Genomic DNA, 20,677 nt, shown 5'->3' on the forward strand with positions numbered 1-20,677 from the left:
AGTCTTGCACAATTCACAGCGCTTACCAGAGCACATACACTCCCCAGTGTCCATCACCCAGTCACCCCATCCCTCCCACCCCACCCCCCACTCCAGCAACCTTCAGTTTGTTTCCTGAGATTAAGAATTCCTCGTATCAGTGAGGCCATATGATACATGTCTTTCTCTGTTTGGAGAGTCTTGTCTTCTATATTGTTTTGCAAATGTATGGATTTCACTGGAAAAGTTACGACAGAATTGCTTTCCTCCCAGGCTGGAGGGGCCCTTGCTCCAGAGCCCATGATCTAAGAGGCTTTCATTTAACAATCACATAAGAAGTTTTTAAAGAATACAAGACCACCTCTGGAGACTGGGTTGTACAACCATGGGTGGCCCAGTTCAACACATAATCCCCAACGAACGTTCAGGATCCAAGACAACATCACTGGTCCCTCGTCCACAGGCACCTGGGGCCTCGCAGCCTGAGGATCTGTGACTGTGCACCTGCCACGTGATAAAGGAACACTACTTCAGAAACGGGAAGAACTTGAGAGGGGAAAATGGAAGTAATTTTCTTCTGTGAACTTAGGCTGAAACTTCTCAAAATTATGTCAGCGATAGATTCTTGCCTAACAAAGGATAGTTTCAAACAGGATGAAGAGAGCATCTGTTTCTTTCTCCTTATTTTCTAGTTTGTAGACAAAGAGGTGCATAGGAATTGGGCTGGTCTTCCAAACATTTGCACAAGGAGGCTGAGGGATATTTTACAGTGTTAAATATATATATTGCTTAAAAATTCTCTTTCCTTCTTTCTCTCTCTCTCTATGGAGACACACACACATAAACTCACATACACACAATAGATGCATAAAAATATACACATAGGAGCGTCCGGGTGGCTCAGTCGGTTAAGCATCCAACTCTTGATTTCTGCTCAGGTCATGATCTCAGGGTCATGGGATCGAGCCCTGCATCGGGATCCACGCGGGGCATGGAGCCTGCTTAAGATTCTCTCTCTCCCTCTGCCCCCGCAGTAAAAACACATTAAGTATGAAAATCTTACATTGCTAAAATTCAAATGGCTCTATTAACATGAAAATATTAAATTCTTTAAAATTACATAAACATTTCAGCTTTATTTTAAAATATTTTATTTTTTTCCTTTTTAAAAAATATTTTAATTTAATATTTTGACACACATAATTTGTCATTTGTCTTTTCATTTTGTAGATAATTCTGAATATTTTAGAAGATTGAAATTATGAAAATAATATTCATTTTTCACTTGTACATTTAACTTACATCTTGAATGAATGAAAATATATTAAACTTTTGTAATCTTGGAATATTTTTTGTCTTTTAGATCATTATAGTCACTAGAACATAAATTATGTAAAAGTATTGATTAAAATAACATGATTAGTAATTTTGCTAAAATGAGCATTACAGAATACATAATAATCTATATTTTTTGTGTGTTTTTATTACGCATTCTAACATCATCAGACTCTAAACAGAACACTCAACCATGTACAATAATAATACAATTAGTTGTTTTACTATTTCCCCGACTTCCTTCATATATAAAAAAACATAACTTTACATGTTGTGGTGCTATATTGTCAACATAAAGGCATATATTTCACAAGATATCTTCTGTTCATCAGTTTGCTAAACTGCTTTATACCCTTGTACTCTATTTAGCTGTATTTTTGTGAGATTCCACCTGAACTCTTGCCCTAAGCCCTGGTTATTGAAACATCTTAGGCAAGGGAGGAGCATGATCAACATCACACTTGAGAAAGCTCACTGGGCTGGAGACAATAAGACCAGTTGGGAGGTTGGTCTTCCTCTGGGTGGGTAATGTTTCCACCTCTAGCCTGAACTTCTGTCAACCTCATTCACTTCGTTCCTTAGCACATCAATGGGGAGGTGTGTTGAGCCCTGCCATTGTAGGTTTCCTGGCCAGCAAGTTCTTGGCTGCAGGCCTATCCATTTTCAGACCAGCCATTTTTGACAGCTCAGCTCAGACCGAAGGTCTTCTGTGCTTAAGTAAAAAGAAAGTGGAGAGTTTATAGGAGGCTGTCTTGGGTTTCAAAACCCAAGGCTCACGCAATAACCAATGCGAACCATTAACCACAGGGACTGTTCAGGCAAAATAATGTTTTGAAGCCCAAATGGCAAAGCCATTGGTGGGAAAGCCCTCCAGACTTGCGTGACAAAATAAACGAGACTCATTAGAGTATCTGAGACCTCTAGCTTGACCGCTGCCCCGGTGAATCTGCAAGGTTTCCCTGGATCCACTTAAGTTACAGCCTTCCATTCTGATCAACCATGGGCGCCTCAGGAGTCAGCCCTCCAGTGTCTTCAGTGACAAAGAGAGAGGAGCCAGGTGGGTTTGAGATACTACTTCAAATATTCTGCATTGGTTTATTTTATGGACAGAAAGGAATTATGAGAACAGAAACCAGAGTTCATTTTTTGTTTTTTTTTTCTCCAAAGTACTTTTCATTCTGGCTTCAACCTAGACTTGAAGGGGAAGTCTCCTGCCTACTGTCAAACTGAAATAAGATGTAGACTGAATCCTAAGCAAGAGCTAGGGATTCTAATTAAAGTTTTTCTTGGACTTACACATTTAGAAAGATTTCTTCTCCGTTTTTATCTTAACAAAAAATACAGAAGTTAAATTTGACGGTGATGCCTCGGTGACATCAAGTTTCTAAAATGGGAAGCAGATTTTGTTTAGAAAATACACTCAGGAATCTTAGAATGCTTTTGTGTTTTATCGTTATTGATGGGAGAATATATCTTGATGGGAATATTGAAGGTTAGTCAGGACTGAATTTAGTCAGAGATGAAATTGATTAGTCCTGATAAAGTTTATACACATAAATGTATAATTTATGTATATATGCATAGTTACACATATGATAAAATAGATAGTATTTTAATAAACAGTATAATCTCTGTTTTTCAATTTGTGTAGAATTTATGAATTTCTCCTCACATCAGTTGGACTTCTGCAATGGACTTCTGTGATTGAAACTAGATTTAAAATAATTTTAAGATCTATGACTGTGACTTACTCTTATTAGCAGTCTAACTTGCCCCGCTGCATTTCGTTCTATTTTATGCATGACATCTATCCATTTCCCCCAGGAGCTGCATGTGGCAAGTATCATCAACCCCAAAGACAACTTTATCCAAGATCCGCATCTTCAGTAAGAGTGTCAGAAGCATGTAGATGAGGAAAATGCAATCATAATCACTCACCACGAATTTCCTGGGAAAAAATCATACTGAAACAGCAACAACAAAAGGTGAACTCGGTTAAAATGATTGATGGCCACTTCGCCTTTTGCTGAATTTTATTCAAAATAGCACAGATCATATTTGAGGGTGTTCTCATCGAACAGTTGATTACTGTTCAGGTTTTGTCTGGGATCTGCTACTTACTCCCCGTGAGACCTTAGTCAAGTTAACTTTTCCATCCCTCGGTGTACTCATCTGTAAAATGGGAAGAGTAACGGTACTTGTTGGGATGTAATATAAGGGAAATAATACATGTTGTACGGATGAAATGACATGGCACGAGGGACTTTCAGCACAGAGCCTGGCACATAATCAGTTCACAATGTATGTTAGCTGTTATTATAGGACCTGCAAACCATATTTTACTAATACTTGAAAAGCTGTGCTTTTCTCTTTACTTGTCCATGATAATTAACCACATTGGCTATTTGTTTTGAGCCATCATGAGGATGAAATATAAAGATAAACCAGTCATCCCTCATATTATAATTGTAAAGAATCATCTTTAATGAACTTTAATTATAAACCCTAAGGCAAGAATATTCTTTATGAGGCCAAAGATAAAGAGAGCCAAAGCCACAAAGAATTGCACTCTGCTTAAAAATTCTCCCACAAGGCCCAGGACAAAATAAAATCGATCAGTATCAAGTAACAATTCTATCATTTTGGCCACCTGGATCATGTCTGACTGAGATAGAGGAAAACGGTTGTTATTTTACCAAATGAGGTCTTTTTTTTTTTTTTTAAGTAATCTCTACATGGAACCTGGGGCTCAAATTCATGACCCTGAGATCAAGAGTCACATGCTCTTCTGACTGAGCCAGCCAGGCGCCCCACGAAATTAGTTTTTAATGCATTCATCCCAGTCTTTCGCTGGGCATGTTTAGACTCAATAGAGAGCTCAATCTGATGCACAAGAAATCAGGAGTTAGTGGACAGCAGAACAGGACCACTCTGCAAGATGCCTGAAGACAGTAAAGACATATGGCCCCTTTTGAGAGTCTACTGCAGGAAGTACATGTAGGCACAAGCCACAGACTGGAAAACTCACAGGTTATCACTTTGGAATATTTATTTTGTCTACTTCTAAAATATTTAGTCTGGAACATTTAAGCAGATACTTTCATGGTGTACATGCTTGTCCAAATTTACAGCAGCTGACACTGCATGGAGCTTTGGGGACTCAGGTTCATGGGTAGCTGATTGTTTAGAAAGCTCGTATGTGAAAAGCCAGATCTTTCTGTGAACATAGATAAAAAGTGGATCAAGCCAAGTGTATGGAAAATGAGATAATGGGAGATTCAAAGAGTATTCTCATGGGGGCCAGTTTCTCTGATGTCCAACCCAACTACATATTAATGAAGGATGGAAAACTCTCGCAGCTGATAAGCAGGCTGTCTCCTGGCAATTATCACAGCGCCTGTTGCAAAATAGGTACTTTATTTGGACTTTATCCATTCCTTGACTTGCTCTCTGTGAGGAAGCACAGCCTCAAATAATTGCAGGTCTATTAGCACATCAATTACCTAAAGACCTTGATTTTAGCAAGGAGTGGATTTTAATCAATCACTGCAAATGTTATCGAGAGATTAGTTGTCCCAGAGAATAAAATTAACTACAATTAGAAGGTAATAACTTGCAAATGCCACTAGCATATATTTTCTGGTCCCTTTAGAATTAATCCAGTTTGCTGCTACCTTGTATAGAAAAAAATATGTTTAGACTTTTGCAGTAATAACTGGAATTCATGTTACCTTTTAACTTCTTTCCTCGAAAGGATGCAACTAAACTAATAAATAAAGAACTCACACTTGAATGTATCAGAGGTCTTACCAGACAAGTCAATTTGAGATAATTAATAGAAACTGACGAGTTTGTTAAGGAAGGATCTTGTTTCAATCCTCAAGTTCAGTCCAGTGTTCTCAAAGCATCAGATAGAAGAGGGAATGATGAGGGGTGAAAAGAGAAAAAGCATTAGTCAGTTGAGATAACAAGTGATAACATGGCAGATCTCGGAACATGTGACCATTCTCTTAGTCACCCGGAAATACCTGGTAAGGGAACTTATTAAAATAAGACAACCACTTTATTCATGCTGAATGGGGGACTATCTATTACAGTGTCTGTAAGAATGTACTTTAAAATACTTTGGCACACACTGTACAACATTACATATGTGCTACTTAGTTCAAGCGTCACCTCTGGGGCCATTCCGTTTCTATAAGCAGGAATCTAGACTAGCGATGGCACCTAACATTATATGAAAAAGGCTCATTCTGAAGATGGCTACTAAAAGCCCTTTAACTATCTATAGCTCAGTCAACTCCTGAGGGTTTTCTAATCAGCATAATGAAGGTCAGAAGACATGGGTTTGCTCAGTGAAATTAGTGGCTTGTTATTTAGCATGATCGCAGGTAGAACCGTACTCTGCACTCTGATTAGGTAAAATGAAAATTGTTCTAGGGATGTGACGTGGCTAAAATATTTTAGTGATGTTGCACATACTTGCATGGATAGAATGTGGGGATTCAGGAAGGCCCAAAGCCAGTGTTCTTAGAAATGGCTCCTGACACTGGGGAGGGTATGTGCTCTGGTAAGCGCTGTGAATTGTGCAAGACTGTTGAATCTCAGATCTGTACCTCTGAAACAAATAATGCAATATATGTTAAGGAAAAAAAAAAGAAGAAGAAGAAGATAGCAGGAGGGGAAGAATGAAGGGGGGGAACCAGAGGGGGGGATGAACCATGAGAGACGATGGACTCTGAAAAACAAACTGAGGGTTCTAGAGGGGCGGGGGGTGGGGGGATGGGTTAGCCTGGTGATGGGTATTGAGGAGGGCACGTTCTGCATGGAGCACTGGGTGTTATGCGCAAACAATGAATCATGGAACACTTCATCTAAAACTAATGATGTAATGTATGGGGATTAACATAAGAATAAAAAAAAAAAAAGAAATGGCTCCTGATGCTTAATCCCTTGTGGCTCTCTCTGACTGGTCCTTGATTACCTGATGCTGACCACTAAGTCACATTTTCATGCCTCCCGCATATGGTGACATCTACCCAGAGCGGGAGTTTCATGCAGGGTGGTGGCGAGGGCATCTACGAAGGCACAAAGGTGAGATTTTTGTCAAACTTACAGAATAGGTAATATTAACTATTTGGGGTTTGACTGCAGAAGTGTTTGTTTAATATATTCTATATTTACTACCACAGAATGTAGCCTAACTTACTTTTATTATAATCTGGTAGTAAGGTTGTGTAACTAACTACCACTCACCTCAAACTATTCAGTGATTATTACTTTTCTTCCCCCAAAGTAATTTAAGAGTTGTTCCTGTCCAGATTGGCTTAGGCCACCTTGTACCAGGGCATCAGATTATTGCTATTTTGGAATGAAGTGGTGTACTACTTTTGTTGTAAAGGACACTTAACTTATGATCTTCCTAGTGTTGTAGGAGGATCTCAATACGAACCCTAAAGCAGGAATTCTTCACCTAAATTTTAGGGGTCCCTAACCTAGATGGGGAAAATTGTATTTTTAATTGCAGTGACTGCTAACAGAATTTAGTATTTCTTTCATTTTTGAAGGTAGATAAATCACATTTTAGTAGCACATGTAACTTTGTTACCGATCGGAATCACAGATATTTTTCGTATCATTTTATGGTGGTTGTAGATAGCGCTAAATATCATGGAAGATCATTAGCACTTAAAAATTATGGTAGTTATTGGACCAACTGCTAGACCTTTTATTTAATGGATCAGTAAAAAAAAATTGTAGGAATTAGTATATCACATACACATTTTCTTAGTATTTTGAAACCTTATTTCCATATAATTGGCTTTCATTTTAATCTTATGTATTTTATCCTCCTCAAAAAACATTTTTTTGAGGAAAGGCCTTGTTTTGTGAGGAGGGTGTTCACAGGAATCGCCAGACTGTGAAAGGGTTTCATGGCACCAAAAAGGTTAAAACCCCCTGTCCTAGGAGGTTCCCTCAATGCCAGGCCTATTGCCAAAATCAAACCTAGCTGCCTGAACTCTTTTTTATGTGACATCATAGAAGGAAGTGAATGGGGTGTGCGTGTGAATAAGGGCAGGCTAAATGCAGCAGGAACAGGAGAAGAAGGGAATAGAGTCAGAATGGAGTTGTTGGTATGCTTTCCTGAAAATCTCTTTTCCAGTTTGTATGGTGGAGAAAGAGAATGTCAGGGAGAACCATATACTAGGACTCTTAGCCTAAACCATCTCCTGCCTTGACATCTCTTCCTGTGGGCAAAGAGTCTCATGAACTAAAATAGGTGCTCGATGGGGCACCTGGGTGGCTCAGCTGGTTAATTAAGCTTTCTGAGCCCAGCGCCAAATCCTCAGGACCCTTGTGCGCACTCTCTCATCTCAGGGTCTTCACATTAGTGATTCCCTCCACCTCTCCTTGCTCCTCTCCCTGATGCTTTTTAATTTTTTAATGTCAGTCGGTTCTCAGGCCGTTCACAGCTGTTGGATCACTTGGCGGTACTTCATCCTCCTCCAGTGCTCCGCTTTGGGATGATGCTCTTTGATTTTGCTTGTTTAATTAGTAGTACACATTACGTGTCACTCATCATCTAAGTCCTTCCCATGTTTCAACTGTACCATCTTCTCGGGTGATCTCTTGCACTCCCCGAGTTTCCATAAACATCCACACACCCGGTCGCAAAGGTGGGGACTGTGTCTTCTCTTCTTCATAACTGTATCTGTAGACTTAGCATAAAGTGTTGCAGAGAGGAAGGGCTCCGGATTTGTTGAATAAATGAGCGGTGCCTCTTAACTTTCCCCTGGATTTTATAGCCATTAAGTGCCACAAGATGGTAATACAAGGATCTCAAAATTGTGTTAAAAGATACAATTTCTCACCTTCCCCCCAAATGACTTTTCCCTCCTGGGCTCTGTACATCAGCAAATGTTGACAGATCCTATTCCATTGCCCAAGCCAGAACCATCTCCACGGTGACCCTGAGCACATTTGTCCTCTGCCAGTCGCTAGTCTAAACCCTCCAAGGTCCTGTATGAGTTAGAGCTTATTTCACTAGTTTCATTTCTCTCAACTGTGTCCATACTCCAGCACTGCTCCCCATGTCCCCTGACATCACCGTAATACACCCCTGTTCACATTTAAGGTGGCATGCGTGCCAACCCCTCAGAGTGCAACATTGTTCTCTCACTCCCATTTCATTCTGGCTGCACCACCATTGCTGCCCCTGACCCCCCCGGGCCCTGACGACAACCTCTCACAAGCCTCTCCTTGATAACTCTCATCCCTTGTTGAGACTCAGTTCCTCTGGGAAATGAGCTTTCTCTCTTGGTTCCCGTGGCCTGCTGCAACATGGTTCTGATTCAGGATGCCTGGAGCAGAGTCCTGAGAATGTGTATTTTTTAAAAGCTCTCCAGGTGGAATTGATGCAGCAAAATCATGAATCATCCTGGCACCCTGTATTGTAGGTGGGCATTTGTTTGCCCGTATTCTTTACCAAACCGTGCGCACAGTGAGGCAGGGAACACACCTTGCTCGTTTTCTAAGAAGCACACAATGTAGTAATAAGAGGCCCTCAATCATTTTTTTTCAAATTAATAAATGCGTACACGTTGTGACTTTTCTTTGAGTGTCCGGGGCTCTGTAAGTGTAGGGTTGGTGTATGGGAGCATCTGGTAAGTGAAATGTAGCTAAGTCATTTTGGTAATCGTACCGCACACCAGCCTATCATAATATTATTCAAATTTTTCCCATAGCTTTGATATCATACCCAGGATTATACATGAGACATTTATGAGAGCTTAAATCCTGAGTGCTAATGGTTTCTGATTTTCTTTATATAGAAATGAAAAAAACGATTGCTAAAAGTGGAAGCCAATATTAGGCTCCTTGACAGATTCTGGATCCTTGACCAATATTTACCAAGAGCTTCTTTTGAGAATAACGTTGTAAGTATGTGTTAAGAATAAATTGTTAAGTATAAATGCCATTACCAAAGTCCAGGTAAATGTCAAGATAAAGGTAAGTCGCAGTGAATTAGATAGACGTTTACACACATATGTACACACACACACACACACTTTAAGTGAGGGTGCTATTATTGCCTGTGAATGTTAACGAACATTTTTCCAAGTGTTATGCTGAAACTAATTTGAAGGCTTATCAATTGAAATAGAAATGAAATGTTTTCTCCCTTAAAGAATTTTTTTTTTGTTGGTAGCCCCTTGCCTTCTACTTGTAAGTTTCCACTAATCATCACAGTGCTGTATGTTTCACTATCACCCTTCTCTCTTTGCCCCTGTACAAATCATAAAAAAAAGTCTTAAGATATGTTTGGAAAATCAATGCTGGTCTTCCTGTTTTTAAAAAGACATCATTAAATATGACTACCTGGGGGTGTTCGTAATACTTCGAAAACCAGGTAGGAGACAAAGAATTGCTCAGATAATTGACATGACTTTCTACTTTGGTTTTGTCAGGAGGAAATCTGCGTGTCGGCACCTCTGTCTTCAAATTACGTAGGGTAGTTGATTTCTTCATTAAAACTACACCTGTGTCTGATTATTAGTGTAATGTGCAATCATTGTAGCACACTTTGATAATTTTTAAGAAGTATAAAAAGCAACCCTTAATGCCATGGGTGCGGATGGTCGTGGTGATTATTTGGTATCTATTTAGAGGAATGGTGATAGACTTCTCCTCCAGTGATATGCTCTGTTAACATGTGGAATCAACTTGGATTACTGTTTTGAGAAAAACAGAAGCTGCCTCTGTGCCCAAATGTAAAAATAATAGTGATTGATTAACAAAGACTAACATGGGGCACTGGAGGGAAAGTGTAGAAGGCATGCCACACCTTTGCGATCCTTGATTTTGAATGAAATACCCACGTGGACAAGGATGTGTAGAATTAATTTTTTTTCCATCATGGATAAGGCTAATAATGCTTGAGGAAATTAAATAGAGAGTGAAGGTGGACAAGAGTTGTATGCAATCCGTGCCACTCCCTATTTTATATGTGGAGAATTAAGTACATTTCATCTAATTTGTAGTATTAAAAGTTGTGCTTTAATTCAGTATGCCTTTTGCCATGGGCATGAGCTTTTTTATTAAGTGCATCCTCTCTTTAAAAATAAGTATTCCCAACTACAGGCTAGTAAGCAGATAGTGTTCACCTCTTAATGACCACCTTTCAAAATTGGCTTACCATTCTTTGTGTACCATTTTGCCCAGAAAAGAGCAAGAATGAAGGATGGAATGGAGGAGGGGGAGAAAAGAAGGAGGAAGAAGGGAAGGAAGGAAAGAAGGAAGGAAGGAAGTGACACAGTAAAGAAGGAAGAGAAAAAGAAAATAGGGACATGAAAAGGGAGAGGAGAACACACAGATCTGGAGATTAGTTGCACCAGCAAATCCCAAGAGAAAAGGAAAATGAATCCTTAAAAGGGCAGTGGAAAAGTCCAGACCTTCCTGGACAGCCTTCTCTGGGGATGCTGACGGGGCCCTGCCCGACTGCGGTGGATGGGCTCTCCTGCCGTTAAGCTCAGGGAATGGCTGAGGGTACCAGCGCTCCCTCATCCCCACCCCCTGTGCTGTGAGCTGTGCGAGTAGCCCAGGCAGATGTCCGCAGATGGATAACTGGTGTGCTGGAGATGAGGGCAGCATCTGTGGTGGGCAGGGACCTGGTGAGCTGCGTTTATGTGAACAGAGCCAGAGGAAAGTCAGCACAGGGAAGTGGCAGGAAGGGAAGAGCTGTGGGAACCCGAATGAGGGACATTCTCCGTGCTCCCCCCACCCCCCCACCCCCCCAGTCACAGAGCAAAGGAGGACAGATGCGGGTCAGTGGCTTGCTTCACTAATGAGTTTGGGTAGAGCTGAGAATCCTTCAGCCGAAATAACCAATTGTTGATGGAAAGAGGAGAAAAAAATGTGAAAAGGCATTTGTGCTGGAGTTTTGGACTTTGGCGGATACGCCGGAGGGGAAATTTTGTTCAAAACCTGTGGCTTTATTGAGATATTACATGTACTCTGCCTTCTACGTGTATAAGGAAGTATGTTAATTTTCACCCAGATAGGAGAACCAATGGCTTCAGCAGAAAGAGATAGCGGTTCCTCGTTTGGAAGGACTGTGGACAGACCTCTGTACCAGCCTGTGAGCTCACCTCCTCCTCCTCGGCCCCATGGAAGGGCTCCATCCCTGACTCTTGAGAAGGAGCAAACTGAGAAGGAGCCGATACCCAAATTCAAGGGAGCTCAGTAGTCCGTTGAGACCACTAGAACAAAATGCCGCAGACCGGGTGGCTTGTGAGCAACAGAGATTTATCTCTCGCAGATCTGGAGGCTGGCAGAGTCCGAGATCAGAGTGGCAGCCGGGTGGCCTGAGGACCCTCTCTTGGTGGCCGACCTCTCCTCTCCTCACATGGTGGGAGGGGCCAGGGAGCTGCCTGGTGCCTCTTATATAAAGAGCACCAATCCCGTTCCTGAGGGTTGCACCTTCCCGACCTAAGCACCTCCCACCTACTAATAGCGTCCCCTTTCGGGGGTTAAGATATCAGCGTATCCATTTTAGGGGAACGCAACATTCAGAACACAGCAGCCTCCAAAAGGAGTGCTTTGAGGCATCAAGGATTAGGGTGTTTGCTGAATTTTCATAAATTCCTCTTTATTCTGCCTTCTCCTCTCTTTGATAGCAAATAATAAAAATAGAAAATATGCATTAATACCTTTGAACGGCAACAGTATGAGTAAGGTGGAAATATCTCAGGGTGAGGTTAGCTGTTCAATATTTGCTCTGATTTTTACTAACTGTAATTCATATATAGTTGTTATAGTGATTAGAGTATGTAAATTCTCTGGTACTCAGAGGACTTACAATAAATGTTAGCTCTCATCTCCTATTTACTTGAAAAGTTTCACCTTAATTTATTGGCTGATATGTACTAAGGCAAATCTTCACCAGTTGACTGTTTTAAGAGTTACATAAAATTGTTTTTTTTTACAAATTATTCTAATGAAATATCTTAGATGACTATATTGTACCCTTGATCTTCTATAGTAAAATAATCATCATAGTGATGACAAACAGATGCCATAGGAATTTTTAACCACCATGTACTATTTTTGGAATCAAGTTCTGTAAGTAAGGGCAGGGGCGCCTGGGCGGCTCAGTCGTTGAGCGTCTGCCTTCGGCTCAGGTCATGATCCCAGGGCCCTGGGATCGAGCCCCACATCGGACTCCCTGCTCCGCGGGAAGCCTGCTTCTCCCTCTCCCACTCCCCCGGCTTGTGTTCCCTCTCTCGCTGTGTCTCTCTCTGTCAAATAAATAAATAAAATCTTAAAAAAAAAAGAATCATAATGTAAGTAAGGGCCGGCATAGCCAGGCAGGAAGGAGATGGCACACTCAGATGAGAAGAAATGAATGCTTACTTGACCAGAGGTATGGCCAGGTTGAGAGAGCTGGAGAGACCCCAAACTGCAGGAGAGGGCAGCCAGATGGAGCTCTGGCGTTTCTTGGAGAAAGACACCTGCTGCTAGCCAGTGGGCCAGCAGGGACAAACTCGGGACACACGCATCCTGACCTCGCTCTGTGCCTGCCCTCTCTACCAGAGCCTCCCATTGGCTGAACTCAGGGAGAAGCCAGAGTGAATCTGAGAAAGGGAACGAAGGTTATCCCACTCTGTGTGTGTGTGGCTCATTCCAAGATCTCCTTTGAATTCTGCAACCGTCCCCAGCCGCAGGTTAAGTGCTCAAACCTGATTAGTTAGGTTTGGAAGACAAAGAACTTAGGCAGTTAACTCTATCCAGGCAGAAGGGCAGAGCAAGGATTCTTCCCATCATTTTCAACTTCTCATTTGTGGGGAAATGATTTAACTAGCCCGAAGTTCCGTCTCTGTTCTTTGGAGGGAAAGAAAGATGGCTCTAAACTGAGATCAGATGTGAGTGGGTTAAAATTTCCATCTGCTTCTTGCAAAGGGCTGACATAAATTCCCCAGCGAACAGGCCATCTATTATTTACCTCACTTCGTCCAGTGCTCATGGCACTGAAAGAGTCACCACGGGGGAGCCCAGGTTGGCCTTTTCACTAATAACTTTTTTGGGGAGGGATCTGTTTTGCTCAGAGAGGAGGACAGTATGTTCCACCAGATGAAAGCTTTCAGATGTTAATGAAATTGGATTCATCCCTGACCCATTTCCTTGTGCTTGGTAGTTCACCTGAGGGTGAACTCAAGGGAGAGCCAAGTGGGAGATAATGTCCTGAACATGCCTCTCCCATTTGTTTTCCCAGGCAAGCTAAGCAACTGGGGATTTCAGGATAACAAAGATGGTGAGTAGCAGTTCATAGTTGCAAATGTACTGAGAGCAGATAGGCAATCTGTAATTAGCCAGCTGACAACCTGGTCAGTGTGTTTTATTTGCAGAGATCTGGGTTAATACAGAAAACAAGCTCTCGAGTTTGGGGAGGACTAGAGATGATAATCTCCACCCAACCTAGAAAACATACCCAAGAAGCTCCCATGTTCCTTCAGCCAGAAGTATGTGGAGCGGTGGAGGAGGTGAGCCGTAAACGCTGCTACGAATTTCGAATTTGGGCCATTGAGGGAATTTTGTTTTTTATATCATGTATCAACAATGTTAAGTTATATGCCATCTCTTTAGCATTAAATTTCTCTTTAGACACCCCTTAGATAAGACTGTCCTTTATTTCAGATATTCCTTAGATCTCCATGAAAGCAGGGGTGCTGTTGGCAACCATAAAATTCTAAGAAATCAACTGCATGCAAAATGTAAAGAAGTCACTGAGCTGGGTGTTACTATGAGGCATTTTAGAGAATGTTTTATCCATTGGAAAGGAAGTGTGCTGGTGCTTAAAAGGTATTTCACTTCCAAATTTCCTCAATATGGAAGTATGTTTCTACACAACGTGCCAGAATACTCTTTTCAAGGCATCGACATTATGTTTGTTTTGCCTAAAGCCCTGCAAATGTTTTCTCATTTTGCTTAAAACCCAAGCCCCTCCTTATGGGTTTGGAGGCCTAACAAGATCTGGCCCCTGCCTGCCTCTCTTACCTCATTTGCTCCCGCCCTTCCTTGCAATGAACTCTAGCCATGCTGAGCCCCTTGCTGTTCCTCAAATGTGCCAACCTTGTTCTTGCCTCGGGGTCTTTGTACTTTCTCTCCCCTTTGCCTGGACAGCTCTTCTTGGCCCCCCTCCATGAGAACATCCAGATGTGTGTGCAATCCCCATCAGCCTTTATCCCTAATCTGGATTTGTATTTTCTTCAGAGCACACACCATTAAGTGAAATTTTCTTATTTGTCTGCAGACGTATGGTCTGTGTGTCTGTCTGCTCTGCAGAATGTAATCACCTTGAGGGCAAAGACATTTCCAATGACAGCTTGGTCTCTAGCATATGAGGCAACAGTTGGCCACAGAAGAAGGCGTTTCTCAACAAATAGCTCCTGAAGGAATGAGAGCAGCCCCCTGAGCGAAGCCCTGGATCCTGAATCCTCCTCTGGTTTTATCTGTGGCCTCAAAATAAACATGACTTGGATTAAGTTTTAATGGCTTTAAACTTGAGTTTACCACTTATGAAATCAGATAATGTCAATTCCTGACTTTCTCTGAGAGTCACACTATTCCTAAGCGGTTTGGAATTCTTCATGCAAACTGCTTTATATGTCAAAATTATGTCTGTAGCCATAGGAGAGCTGTTAGATGAACCTGATAAAATGTTTGGGTGTTTGAGCAGCAAAATTAAACCAGTGTCATTGAATAGAACTAAGCGCTTCTTGAGTGAACAGACTTGCTCTCCATACTTAGCACGGTAAATGTTCTGTGCATTGTGAAATGAAAGGACATTTGTTGTCAACATTCTTCTTGTATTTGCATAATACTGCTTTCCGTGGGGGGTTGTTTTCATGGTGTAAATGTGTTGATTATATTGACACAGTATTGTCTATGAAACTGCTACATTTACTAATTTAAATGAATGAATTGGCATTCTGTTTGCCCATCTGACTCTCATGTACTTGGGTAAAGTGAATCTATCCGTGAAGATGAATCTCCGTTTTGGATGTAGACTTCCTTTTAAAACAAAACAGAACAAAACAAAACAAAACAAAAAACATGGCTCCCCACTGCTACCTTATGACTAGGCAGCCTACCAGCTTTTATAAAGGAACATCCCTATCCAACCACCTCTCAGATCAAGAGCCTCCTCAGTCATTCAACTCCGAAGACAAGTATAGATTCATTTGGCCTGCTTTTTCATTTCATATAAGTGAAATAACGTAGTACTTACTCTATTATGACTGGTCTTCTCAATATTTATCCATATTTTCTGCATGTAGCAATATTTGCTCTTTTCTCTTGGTAGATAGTATTCCATTGCCCATGATCACAATTTCTTTATCCATTTACTGTAGATATTGTTTTTATTCCCGGAATTTGTTGTTAATGAAGTGTGCTATGAATTTTTTTTTTTTACTACTCTGTAAGAGTCCATATATATGCCTGTCTGTTGGGTGTATCCACAACTGACATTAGTGGGTGTCTGTGTGTCCAGATTTATTAGGTACTGCCAAGAATTCATTAAAGTAATTGCGTGAAGGTGTACCATGTGTGGGTCTCATTTGCTCTAAATTATTTTAATTTTAGCCATTTTTGGCGATGTTTAATAGTATCATATTTTGCACTTGCTTTTCTTCAACGACAAATGATGTTGAGTACCTTTTGATGTATTTATTGACCATTTGGAAATTAGAAATAAATTATGTTTATTGACCATTTCTGCAAATTAGGAAAAAGCCTTCATTTTTCAAGATGCTTCAGAGCCATCGGCTGGGAAAACTGTCACAGAAACCTTGCATATCTACAATGACTTGAAGGTTCATGACAATGTCTAGAGATGTTTGGTGCCCAACTTGACGTGAACAGTGAACAGTAGTCCCTGATGGGCATCCCTGTAGACATTAAAGGTAAGTTAAGAACTCACCCCAGAACTTTACATTGGCCAAAGTGAAGAGGAACCCTGATCTTGTATAGGATTCTTGGGGACTATAAGAATTCAAAGTGGAGCAGACACTCGAGAGAGGAAGAGAGAGCTTTGCCATTGAGTTCTGTTAGGAAAGTCTTCTATGAAAGGAGTGGCTTGGCTTAGAGAGTGTGCACCATGGGTGAGTTTCACAATATTTTATCACCTGTCGCTGTAGGCACTGACCTATCATATGGATGCCAACCATAAGAGGCTTATAGCTTAACAGATGCATGTTAGTCCCCAGGGGAACTGTCTGGATGTGGAATTCCAGAGACTTCCAGAGACTTTTGTCTCTATGAGAGAGACAAACATGGATACAGAAGGTATTTGAAAAAAAAAGGGGGGTTATGCACAAAAAAGAAAACATGCTATGAGGGAACCCCTTTCTTTACACTTTTGCTTAGACCTGGGCTCTAGTTTCAAGGTGAAGAAATCTAAATTCTGTTATTAACTAGTATTGTTAAACCATTGAGTGATGCCATGGAAATCAATATGTATCCCTATAAGCAAATTTGTTTATAAATGAGGACAATGGGGATGACTAGGGGGCTAGTCGGTTAAGTGTCTGCTTTTGGCTCAGGTCATGATCTCAGGGTCCTGGGATCCAGCCTGGCATCAGACTCCCTGCTCAGCAGGGGATCTGCTTCTCCCTCTCCCTCTGCCCCTCCCCCCCCAACTTGTGCGCGCTCTCTCTCACTCACTTGCACTCTCTCAAATAAATAAAATCTTTTAAAAAATGAGGACAATATTATTTGTGCTCATTTCTCCTCATTTGTTTCAGATACTATAGGGTTCAGAATTGAAAATCCATCAAACCTGTTACCAACAGAAAGTACTGTTGGATAATTAAATGGCTGCTATTGGTTCAGATTCTTTTTAGATTTGCTGTAAGAAATGTAAAGCACACAACATATAAAAATACTTTCATTAGATGTACATTTAGATAGATAAAACACCATTTAAAAGTTGTTCTGAATTCCAAACAGAAGCCACATTTAGGAGACTTAACCTTACCAAAAAAAAAAAAACAAATCTTCTGTTTGTGGTAAGTTTCATGACCTTTAGCTTTTTATCAATATAATTTGATAGGATAGAGGGGAAAGCTTGCAGCATATGAAATATTTTCATTAGATATGCATTTAGATACAAGAAAATGCCATTTAAAAGTAATCTACATTCAGAATACAAGCCATGGTAGTATTTATAAAACCTATCAAAATTAAAAAAAAAATCTAATTGTTTAGTAACAAGTCTCATGACCTTTAGATCACCTATTGCATTCAATTTTATTTTTAGTCCTTTCAATTATCATCCTGATACTCAGATATCTTACAGTGAATCAATTCTTTTTTTTTTTTTAAGATTTTATTTATTTATTTGAGAGAGAGAATGAGAGAGAGAGAGAGAGCATGAGAGGGGCTCGGGTCAGAGGGAGAAGCAGACTCCCTCTGAGCAGGGAGCCTGATGCGGGACTCGATCCCAGGACTCCAGGATCATGACCTGAGCTGAAGGCAGTCACTTAACCAATTGAGCCACCCAGGCGCCCCTACAGTGAATCAATTCTTATGTGGGAGAGTTTCCTCTTCTTTGTGGGGGGCACGAGTCATTATTTCTTTCATCTTATGCACAGCATTTCCCCATAGTCATTTGGGTAATAATGAACTATTTAAGCATTTTTGAATATAGAGAGTAAGGCATGAGTTTGATGGTCATTTATTTGGAGTGAGGAAAATGATCTTATAATGTTGGTGATTATGCTAATTACTTCAGTGGGGTGGATTGAGTATGTGAATAGAGAAAAAGAAACATGAGAAACTAATGTTGCTAACACACACCAACAGCATCTGTAAATGATTTATGTAGCATTAGAAAGAATAGGTTAATTAAAATTGCATAGGATACTTTTAGATTAAAATTTGATCAACTTTTATGATATCTGTCTTTACCTTTATTATTTTCTATGATCCTTTGAATTTTGATGTCAATATCTTCTATGCAATTTCACTTGCTCTACTTCAAAACTTAAATAAATCGTTGCCCTTAATATTACCTATAGGAAGCAGACATTTCAGTCCCTTAGAGAAAACACGCGCATCTCTAGGTCAGCTTGCTTTTATAATAGTTTTGGGAAGCCCAAAGGCCGCATATAAATAAGCATATTTGAGAGCCCTTGGCAGAGTGGTGCATAATGTGGAGGTAGTCAGTAAGATATAGTAAACTGAATTTCAATTAAGGCTGGCTAACGCAGTAGAAAATGAACATAGCTGGGGCGCCTGGGTGGCTCAGTTGGTTGACTGACTGCCTTCGGCTCAGGTCATGATCCTGGAGTCCCGGGATCGAGTCCCACATCGGGCTCCCTGCTCAGCAGGGAGTCTGCTTCTCCCTCTGACCCTCCCCCCTCTCATGTGCTCTCTCTCATTCTCTCTCTCAAATAAATAAATAAAAGCTTAAAAAAAAAATGAACATAGCTAATTTAAACAAGGTTTGGTGGAGGAAAAACAAAATCACTTACTGCTACTCTTCCTGAAGAGGATCGCACATGTTGTTTAATTATTAGTACCATTGCTCTGAATTAATTAAGCAACCACAGGCTTGCTAGATGTTGCAGAAGGTAGACAGAGATGTGGGATAGTGGCTGGAGTTGACATTCTCCTTCAACTGCTGGGAAAATAAGGATGTGCCAAGTGGTCTTAGTGAGAACAAGTCCTTTGGCTTGGAAAGGTAAAAAGAGAACTGGGGAGACACTCCATGGGTAGAACAGGTAATAGAATATTGGTTTCTTTTCCTTACTGTATGTCTCAGAATAGGTATGCATAATGAGTTCCCTTAATATTTTCAGACAAACTTTGGTGTGCTTATTTTGTTTCCTCCTTAATACAGACATATTTTACAGAGCCACATTGTTAGTACTGCAGAAAGGAGAAAATAAGTATCGGTAATCAGAAAAAGAATATTGGTGAGTTATGTTCTCCTACTAATGATATTTAAAGCGAATATGTATTACAACTCTATAATACAAGCTTAGAAACACTATTCTGAGTCAGTGGAGAATTTACCCAGGATTACCATTCTGGATTTTAAACAAATGTCACACAAATGGCGTTCATTTATTGCATAAAAATCAACTGGATGTGAAGTGGCAGAAACTGCTGGTTGTCTACCAATTTCCCTTCTTCTTTACCTAATACGCAAGCTTCTCAGTTTCCCCTGAATGCACAGTCACCCAGAGAAGAACTGTATTTTCTAGCTTCTCATCAATTTGGAGCCATGTGACTAGACAATGGTCAAGATCCAGCAGCAGAGACGGGATGCCTCCTGGAGGGACAGATCCTTCCCATTTCTCCTTTCCACTGTGTGGGAGATCCTCCAGTAAGAAACCATTCACGTACCTACTGCCAGGATGTCAGAGAGAAATAGACTCCAATTAAAGGTAAATATAAAAGACCTTGCATCTTGAAGTCTCTTAATTATGCCTGCTTTGCCCATTGGTTGAAGAATACAGCCTCTTTTGACAGATGTAATACTAACTGAATTTTGGGGAGGATTTTATTGGCTTCATTTTCCTCAGGGTAAAATATTAGCACACATAATTTCCTACCCTACGTACATATATACCCTACTGGTAAATTATTTTTAAAATGACATTCCTCAAAACCAACCCATCCTCATATTGTTGCAAGATCAACGTCCCCCAAACTGTAGATGCTCAGACTGTGTGCCTTCCCCCCCTGCTTTTGGTGGAACCTTCTTCCTACACACACCCGTGCTTACAATCACAGCACCTTGCTCATGGAGAAACTATCACCAGAAAGTTCATGAGAAATCTCATTATCAAGCTCATATTTGATAATGGTAGTGTCTAAAGATATCTCCACTGGACTAAGTAAAGCCAATAAAGTAAAATAAGCCTTAGATAGTTTTCCTTTCTTGTACTGTCCTTATCTGGCTTTGGTAAAATGACTTCGGAAGTGGTCCCTCCTCTTCAATTTTTTGAAGAGTTTGAGAAGAACTGGCATTCATTATTTTTTAAGTGTTTGGTAAAAATCACCAGTGAAGCCATCTGGAGCAGTGCTTTTCTTTTGGGGGAGGTTTTTGGTTACTGATTCAATCTCATTACTCACTACTGGTCTGTTCAGATTTCCAATTTCTTCCTGTTTCAGACTCGGTAGGTTGTATATTTCTAGGAATTTCTCCATTTCTTCTAGGTTGTCTAGTTTGTTGGTGTGGAGTGGTTTAAGTCTCTTATGATCCTTTGTATTTCTGTGGTATCTGTTATAAAGTCTCTTTAACTTGTGCTGTGAATTGTGCAAGACTGTTGAATCTCAGATCTGTACCTCTGAA

The sequence above is a fragment of the Neomonachus schauinslandi genome, chromosome 8 (assembly GCF_002201575.2).
Source record: "Neomonachus schauinslandi chromosome 8, ASM220157v2, whole genome shotgun sequence".
Classification (NCBI taxonomy): Eukaryota; Metazoa; Chordata; class Mammalia; order Carnivora; family Phocidae; genus Neomonachus; species Neomonachus schauinslandi.